We start from the raw sequence: 8,304 nt of genomic DNA on the forward strand, positions 1-8,304 counted from the left end.
AAAACAAATTAAAATATTCTATACTTCAGCATTTTTTAAATAAAAAAAACCCACTAAATGACTCGGTTGCAGCAACAGAAGGCAGCTCTGCAATACTACATCCTTCTTCATCCAGCCTCCTCAGCCATTTACACACACCCTTCATATTGCCCAAGTGCAGTGCTTAGTGAATAGACCATATTAAAAATGCAGTTGGCCACTAGAGCTCCCCCCAGTCTTCCTTATTTCTTTATGCAATAATATTTTTGTGTATGCATGCATGTGCCTTCAAGCCACTTGTCGATTTATGGCAACACCATGAAATTCAGAAGGTATGTTTGTTTATCTTGGAGAAGAGAATGCTGAGAGGGAACAAGTCCCCCACGACCTTCTGGCAAACAAACTAGTAAAATGTGGGCTAGACAAAACTACGGTTAGGTGGATCTGTAATTGGCTAAGCGAACGAACCCAAAGGGTGCTCACCAATGCGTCGTCTTCATCTTGGAAAGAAGTCACGAGTGGAGTGCCGCAGGGCTCCGTCCTGGGCCCGGTTCTGTTCAACATCTTTATTAACGACTTAGACGAAGGGTTAGAAGGCACGATCATCAAGTTTGCAGACGACACAAAACTGGGAGGGATAGCTAACACTCCAGAAGACAGGAGCAGAATTCAAAACGATCTAGACAGACTAGAGAGATGGGCCAAAACTAACAAAATGAAGTTCAACAGGGACAAATGCAAGATACTTCACTTCGGCAGAAAAAATGGAAATCAAAGATACAGAATGGGGGACGCCTGGCTTGACAGCAGTGTGTGCGAAAAAGACCTTGGAGTCCTCGTGGACAACAAGTTAAACATGAGCCAACAATGTGATGCGGCTGCTAAAAAAGCCAATGGGATTCTGGCCTGCATCAATAGGGGAATAGCGTCTAGATCCAGGGAAGTTATGCTCCCCCTCTATTCTGCCTTGGTCAGACCACACCTGGAATACTGTGTCCAATTTTGGGCACCACAGTTGAAGGGAGATGTTGACAAGCTGGAAAGTGTCCAGAGGAGGGCGACTAAAATGATTAAGGGTCTGGAGAACAAGCCCTATGAGGAGTGGCTTAAAGAGCTGGGCATGTTTAGCCTGCAGAAGAAAAGGCTGAGAGGAGACATGATAGCCATGTACAAATATGTGAAGGGAAGTCATAGGGAAGAGGGAGCAAGCTTGTTTTCTGCTGCCCTGCAGACTAGGACACAGAACAATGGCTTCAAACTACAGGAAAGGAGATTCCACCTGAACATCAGGAAGAACTTCCTCACTGTGAGAGCTGTTCGACAGTGGAACTCTCTCCCCGGGGCCGTGGTGGAGGCTCCTTCCTTGGAGGCTTTTAAGCAGAGGCTGGATGGCCATCTGTCGGGGGTGCTTTGAATGCGATTTCCTGCTTCTTAGCAGGGGGTTGGACTAGATGGCCCATGTGGTCTCTTCCAACTCTACTATTCTATGATTCTATGATTCTATGAACTATGTTTACATATTTGAGAGGGTGTCATATTGAGGGGGAAAGCATGTTTTGTGCTGCTCTAGAGATGATGATGTAAAGTAAAGTATTCAAACTGGAGGAAAAGAGATTCCACCTAAACATTAGGAAGAACTTCCTGGTGGTAAGAGCTGGTCGACAATGGAATATATTGTCTCAGAATGTGGTGGAGTGTTCTTCTCTTATGGTTTTTAATCAGAGGCTGGATGGCCATCTTCCAGGAGTGCTTAGATTCGGTGTTCCTGCATGGCAGGGAGTTGGACTGATGGCCCTTGGGGTCTCTTCCAACTCTATATTATATGATTCTACAGATTCTCAGATGTGGTTTTGCCAGTTCCTTCCTTTCAAATGTACCCTATAGCATTCCTTGGTTGTCTCTCGTCCAAGGACTAACAAACACAGCCACATAATCCAGAATAGCAAGGCAGATAATCCAGTTCTACTTTGAACTGGATTATCTGAGTCCACACTATCATATAATTCCGTTCAAAATAGATAATGTGGATTTTATACAGCTCTGTGGAAGGGGCTTTGGACTAACTCTGCTTAGCTTCCAAGATCAGACAAGATCTGGTGCCTTTGGGTCATTATCTAACTAAACTCATCTGACTAAATTTGGAATGAGGTTTGTTAGTTTTATACATTCCAGGTCTGTACGTAATTTAAGCATAGAGAGGGTTAACTTTTGGAACCAGCATGAGGCAGTATTCCCACAATCCTGGCTTCTTCGTGACCAGGAGCAGATATTTCAAAATGGTGATGAAAACATAGTTACACAGAAGGCTGCTTCACAAAATACTGTAAACCCAAGACATCTTGAGTTCCTTCCTGTGTGTTCCCCGTCTCATGCCTGAAAATCTTCCAAAACCTAACTTATTGGGCACAAGGTGCAAGCACATTCACAAGGCCACCTTCCACATAAATCTTTCACACATTTTTTTAAAGGTTGACAAATCATTTGTGGGAATCTATCCTTAATGTGCCTTCCTTCAGTCCTCCCAACTTCCCCCCTCCCCAAGTCCCTCTTGTTTCTTGTTTTCTCTCCTCTGAGGGATTTAAAATCTATTTCCAGCAGAACCTTTCCACATAGGGAAACATTTATTGGTTACAATGGCAAAGAAGGGGGGAGAGAAGAGGAGGAGGAGTGGTGAAGGTCCTCATTTGTAGTTTCTTTCCATCCCATAGTGAAGGGGAGGGGGTTACAGGCTGCAAAGGCGGGGTATAGGCAGTCCCCAGCTGTTCAGCATTTGGTTGGGTAAAGGGAGGGCATCCCTAGAGTCATTAGACTCCAAAGGACACCTCGCCCTCATCATGTTCTGAGTACAAATCCTATGTTAAATTTAATTTAAAAACCATCTTTGCCTTAAATTTCAAAACAAACCTTCTGTACAATAATAATGATAAAGCAGGGAGCCGGCACTCTGGACAGGGGAGATTTTTCTTGTTGACACCGAGTTTCCGATTAAAGGCAGGCAAACATAAATCCTTCTTCATAATTGCTGCACTTGGTTCCCTTGCATCCCTTAGCAGAATGGATTTTGCATCCTGCCCTCTCCCCACTGCCCTTTCCTGTGAGTAGCCATTTGCCCCTGTCCTTTGCCCTGTCTTGGGGGGGGGGCTCTTCATTGGGGGGGGGATCTTGCAGATCTACTGCTTTTTCAAAAATAGTTTTACCTAAAGCATTGCCTCAGGTGATTAGTTGTCCAATTAGCTATAGGCATTGAGGTTTTTTAGACTACAACTACACCTGAGCAGTATAACCACAGAGAAAGGGAATGTGGGAGCTGTAGTCAAAACATCTGAATGATACACCTCAGTCCAATCAGTCAGATTCAGCAACTGCATATCCAACTGACCCATTTGTCATTTATTTTCTGCAGACAAAGTCCAGTTAACTGCAATGATTAACATAAATTCTCTCTCTGTTCACTGTTTTTATTTCAGATTTTGAATTGTTAGGGCACTGAGCAAGGGTCCCTTGCTTGGTAGTTTCTAATGCATATTGATGGTATAACATAGGGATGAGGAATGTGTTCACAACCTCCCAACTTTTCCAGATTGGCAGGACAGTCCATATTAATCCTCTGTTGTCCCATTTATTTCAACTGTCTTTAAAATGACCTGGTTTCTTGCCCAATAACCCTTGTCAAACCCTTAGGGTCACCATATTTCAGAAATGAATTGAAGGCAAATAACAACACCAAAAACATGAGTGAGATCCATATAGAATCATAGAATCCTAGAGTTGGAAGAGACCTCGTGGGCCATCCAGTCCAACCCCCTGCCAAGAAGCAGGTAAATTGCATTCAAAGCACCCCCAACAGATGGCCATCCAGCCTCTGTTTAAAAGCCTCCAAAGAAGAAGCCTCCACCACACTACGGGGCAGACATGAGGAAGTGTATTTTAATTCCACTGAGCTGGTTGTATACAAGTTTTGATGGTGATTACAAATTACAGATTTTCTATCTCTAGGTAGGCCACTGGTTTGTGCACAGAAAACCAAAGTTAGATGTGTCTGTTGCAGCCGAAAGCCCACATAGGCACCCTCAACCATGCATACATACACACATCACTCCCTTAAATAAGGATGATAAATCAATTTTTCAAACAAAGCGCACTCCTTGCAAACAATGGCCATATTCCATCTTAATAAGACTCTGGAATGAAGTCACGTCTCTCATCTTTTCCAAAGACTGACAGGCCATGTCTCTATGGCAGAATGAAGATCACAATGGACTGTTAGATCTCTTGGTGGTTCTGCACTAGATTAGCAAGGTGTCCTGGGCAATGGTTTGACGCTAGCAATAATAAGGTATTTCCGCATGTAAATTAAGTTATTAAAAACAAAAACCATGCATACATAGTTTGAAGCCTGAACAATGGCTTCAAACTACAGGAAAGGAGATTCCACCTGAACATCAGGAAGAACTTTCTCACTGTGAGGGCTGTTCGGCAGTGGAACTCTCTCCCCCGGACTGTGGTGGAGGCTCCTTCTTTGGAAGCTTTTAAGCAGAGGCTGGATGGCCATCTCTCGGGGGTGCTTTGAATGCGATTTCCTGCTTCTTAGTGGGGGGTTGGACTAGATGGCCCATGAGGTCTCTTCCAACTCTACTATTCTATGATTCTATGATTCTAAAAAAAAAGGGTTGAACAGTCAGAAACCTGCTATGAAGGCTGGATGACTTTGAATCCAGTGACTTCGTTTGAATATAAGCAAAAGTCTATCCCTCTTCCCCTAACCAACACAACATGTTTCAATCTTGTTGCCTTGACCTGAAGGCTGATACATTGATTGCATCCATGATACATTTGCTGTAAATCAGGGGTCCCCAAACTTTTGAAGCAGAGGGCCGGTCTACAATCCTTCAGACTGTTGTGGGGCCAAATTATCATTTGAAAAAAACAAATTCCTATGCATACTGCACATGTCTTATTTGGAGCCTCCGGTAGCCAAGGGGATAAAAGCCTTGTGACTTGAAGGTTGGGTTGCTGACCTGAAGGCTGCCAGGTTCGAATCCCACCCGGGGAGAGCGTGGATGAGCTCCCTCTATCAGCTCCAGCTCCATGCGGGGACATGAGAGAAGCCTCCCACAAGGATGGTAAAAACATCAAAACATCCAGGCGTCCCCTGGGCAACGTCCTTGCAGACAGCCAATTCTCTCACTCCAGAAGCAACTCCGGTTGCTCCTGACACGAAAAAAAAAATGTCTTATTTGTAGTGAAACAACAACAACAATAACAACGAAAAAACAATACAATATTTAAAAATAAAAAGAAGTTTAACCAACATAAACCTATCAGGATTTCAATGGAAAGTGTGGGCCTGCTACTGGCCAATGAAATAGTCAAGGTAATTAGGATTGTTGTTGTTGTGTGACTTCAAGTCATTTCAGACTTTGGCCGAGCCCAAGTCTAAAATTAATTATTTATTTACTGCATTTATTTACTACATTTATATCCCACCCTTCTCACCCCGAAGGGGACTCAGAGCAGGTATATATGTACATACAATCTATTATATTATTAGCATAGCACAATATTAGCATTATATAATTCTATATTGAAATATACCACTATACTATTATATGTTATGTAATATATAACATATAATTAATATTATTATATGGTATTATTATTAGTATTATATTGTATAACATAATATTATTATCAATAGTATATGTATATACAATATATTATATTATTAAAACTAATACAAAAATATTATATTATAAAACTGAGGGCGGGGGGCAGGTAAATGACCTTGGAGGGCCGCATCTGGCTCCCGGGCCTTAGTTTGCGGACCCCTGCTCTAAATGCTGAGCTTTTAATAGGATCTGATGAGGCCTCCCCTATGTAGGGGAAAGGGATCCAACTTTAGGGCAGGAAAAGATAGTATGGTTCTCATCATTGAAAAGGAAAGCAAGGTCCCTTCCCACACAGCTGAATAAAATCCCACATTATCTGCTTTGAACTGGGATATATGGCAGTGTGGACTCAGATATTCCAGTTCAAAGCAGAAATTGTGGGTTTTTCTGCCTTGATATTCTGGGTTATATGGCTGTGTGGAAGGGCCCCTGGGATGCATCAGTGGGAGCAAAAATTATTCCTGGCAATGGCAGTGACTTCTCTACTCAGACTGGGCCTACTCTTAGGCAGAGTAAGGCAACTGCCTCATGGCATGCGCTGGAGGCTGCAATGGCAACCTCAACTCTTCTTCCTGAGTCTTGTTGTCTCTCTTGTGTGTATGACATACTCTGCCTACCTTTCATCAAATGATGCTCCAGGATCGAGAAGGGTGCTTTCCCATTGACAGGGTTGAAGTCACACTTAGCTGTCCCATCTTCTGGAGGGGAACGGGAATGCAATTGTGATATCTGCTAAGGCAACAAATTATCATACATTGGCCCTGTCATTCTGGGAGTATGTAGAAGAGAGAAAGGCTCAAGAAAGAGGGCTGAGGATCCTAGAAGACATGTGATGTATACATACTTTTGTGTAAGGTGGATGTAAAAGTAAAGGTTTTCCCCTGACCTTAAGTCTAGTTGAGCCCGACTCTGGGGGGTGGTGCTCATCTCAATTTCTAAGACAAAGAGCCGGCGTTGTCCGTAGACGCCTCCAAGGTCATGTGGCTGGCATGACTGCATGGAACACAGTTACTTTCCTACCAGAGCGGTACCTATTAATCTACTCACATTTGCATGTTTCGAATTGCTAGGTTGGCAGAAGCTGGGGCTAACAGCAGGAACTCACCCCTGCTCCCAACAACCTTTTGGTCAGCAAGTTCAGCAGCTCAGCGGTTTAACCTTTTGTGCTGCACCTTTTAACACTGCTCCTTTTGTGGACATCACCCAAATACCCAACAGAGATCTCTATTTGATTGCCTTCAAAATAATAATAATAATTATTATTATTATTATTATTATTATTATTATTGTGCGATTTTCTGGCATTGTATATTTCTGCCACTTCTGTGACTGTTCATTTGCATTTTGATTCCGTAGCCCACTTGTCAATGGATGTCCAGAATCAGCAGCATCCACCGCGGTCCTTTTTATCCTGGGCGATGACCGAGCCAGTACAGACTTCGTTTTGGTTTGATTCTCCATAATGCTAATGGGTTAGGTGCTCTTGGTTCCATTCCTCAGACACTTTGGAAGTGTTCGACTACCTATCTATCTTGTTTGCTGTGTCATAATAATAATAATAATAATAATAATAATAATAATAATAATAATAATAATAATAATAATAATGCGGTTTTCTGGCATTGTATATTTCTGCTGCTTCTGTGACTGTTCATTTGGGTTTTGATGATTCCGTAGCCCACTTGTCGATGGATGTCCAGAATCAGCAGCATCCACCGCAGTCCTTTTTATCCTGGGCGACGACTGAGCCAGTATAGACTTCGTTTTGGTTTGATTCTCCATAATGCTAATGGGTTCCATTCCTCTTGGTTCCATTCCTCAGCTGAGGCCTCTCTGGCTTGGTTGGACCTGCCGGTAGTTACACTACACCTCAGCGTCCTCAGAATGGTTAAGCCCCCCACCACGTCAAGGTAGCACCTGCGCGGGGGGGGGGGGCTTAACCATTCCGAGGACACTGAGTGCTGTGCTGGCCGAATCCAGACAAAGGACTTCCGAATCCAGACTGACAAAGTTCTGGAACACAACACACCAGACATCACAGTTGTGGAAAAGAAAAAGGTTTGGATTATTGATGTCGCCATCCCAGGTGACAGTCGCATTGACGAAAAACAACAGGAGAAATTCAGCCGCTATCAGGACCTCAAGATTGAACTTCAAAGACTCTGGCAGAAACCAGTGCAGGTGGTCCCGGTGGTGATTGGCACACTGGGTGCCATGCCAAAAGATCTCAGCTGGCATTTGGAAACAATAGACATTGACAAAATTACGATCTGTCAACTGCAAAAGGCCACCCTGCTGGGATCTGCACGTATCATCCGAAAATACATCACACAGTCCTAGACACTTGAAATCCAGCATATCTATCTTGTTTGCTGTGTCATAATAAAATAATAATAATAATAATAATAATAATAATAATAATAATAATAATAATAATTTTAATACCCCACCCCATCTCTCCAAGGGGACTCGGGGAGGCTTACATGGGGCCAAGCCCAGGCAAAACAGACAATATAAGACACAACAATAAAACAAATCAATCAATAATAAAGCAAGTCATAAAACAAATAAGATCATATAAAACAAACATGCTTAATAAAATCCTGGGTTAGCTCCTAAAAAGAACTGGGCCATAAAAGTGCTGGTAGTATCAGAT

The sequence above is a fragment of the Anolis carolinensis genome, chromosome 2 (genome assembly GCF_035594765.1).
Source record: "Anolis carolinensis isolate JA03-04 chromosome 2, rAnoCar3.1.pri, whole genome shotgun sequence".
In the NCBI taxonomy this organism is placed as follows: Eukaryota; Metazoa; Chordata; class Lepidosauria; order Squamata; family Dactyloidae; genus Anolis; species Anolis carolinensis.